The sequence below is a fragment of the Anoplopoma fimbria genome, unplaced genomic scaffold (genome assembly GCF_027596085.1).
Source record: "Anoplopoma fimbria isolate UVic2021 breed Golden Eagle Sablefish unplaced genomic scaffold, Afim_UVic_2022 Un_contig_9238_pilon_pilon, whole genome shotgun sequence".
Lineage (NCBI taxonomy): Eukaryota > Metazoa > Chordata > Actinopteri > Perciformes > Anoplopomatidae > Anoplopoma > Anoplopoma fimbria.
This window is the reverse complement of record NW_026553873.1, coordinates 1-1,031: the sequence shown is the minus strand read 5'-3', so window position 1 is coordinate 1,031 and position 1,031 is coordinate 1. Positions and strand designations below refer to the sequence as shown.

Genomic DNA, 1,031 nt, shown 5'->3' with positions numbered 1-1,031 from the left:
GGCGTGTTCAGGGTGGTATGGCCGTAAGCAAATATTGTGCCTACCAAAGGGCCTTTTAAAGATACTATATCACCACGCTTTGCTCTTTCGTCTATACAGGGAGCGCCTGCAGATTTCCAGACACACTCACAGCTTTTAAATGTCAAATCAGAATGTACAAAGTGGCTATAAGGATCACAAATGTAGTGCAGTAAAAAGATTAATATTTACTGTTGAAATGTAGAATACGTTAGCATAAAATTGAAAAGAAAATGATCGATGAGCTTAGGAATGATGAAAGCCATCATTTAACTGGATTTGTGTCATTTCTATACCGGCAAGTCATGATCTAGCTATATCCTTCCCACCCTGTCGGTGTCCACTGAAAAAGCAGCAGCGCCCTCTGCTTTTTGTAAAGAGGAGTGAAAAAGCTTACAGCACCTGGTATTCCCAGGCGGTCTCCCATCCAAGTACTGACCAGGCCCGACCCTGCTTAGCTTCCGAGATCAGACGAGATCGGGCGTGTTCAGGGTGGTATGGCCGTAAGCAAATATTGTGCCTACCAAAGGGCCTTTTAAAGATACTATATCACCACGCTTTGCTCTTTCGTCTATACAGGGAGCGCCTGCAGATTGCCAGACACACTCACAGCTTTTAAATGTCAAATCAGAATGTACAAAGTGGCTATAAGGATCACAAATGTAGTGCAGTAAAAAGATTAATATTTACTGTTGAAATGTAGAATACGTTAGCATAAAATTGAAAAGAAAATGATCGATGAGCTTAGGAATGATGAAAGCCATCATTTAACTGGATTTGTGTCATTTCTATACCGGCAAGTCATGATCTAGCTATTTCCTTCCCACCCTGTCGGTGTCCACTGAAAAAGCAGCAGCGCCCTCTGCTTTTTGTAAAGAGGAGTGAAAAAGCTTACAGCACCTGGTATTCCCAGGCGGTCTCCCATCCAAGTACTGACCAGGCCCGACCCTGCTTAGCTTCCGAGATCAGACGAGATCGGGCGTGTTCAGGGTGGTATGGCCGTAAGCAAATAT

The 1,031-nt window shown here is 43.7% G+C and overlaps 2 non-coding genes across 2 annotated transcripts; both read right to left on the bottom strand.

Moving 5' to 3' along the window:
• Positions 1-408: 408 nt before the first annotated feature.
• LOC129116886 (5S ribosomal RNA) lies at positions 409-527 on the bottom strand. The gene has a single exon (XR_008533728.1). It is a non-coding gene; the product is annotated as a 5S ribosomal RNA (ribosomal RNA).
• Positions 528-906: 379 nt separating this feature from the next.
• LOC129116885 (5S ribosomal RNA) lies at positions 907-1,025 on the bottom strand. Its single transcript, XR_008533727.1, has one exon. It is a non-coding gene; the product is annotated as a 5S ribosomal RNA (ribosomal RNA).
• Positions 1,026-1,031: the final 6 nt, after the last annotated feature.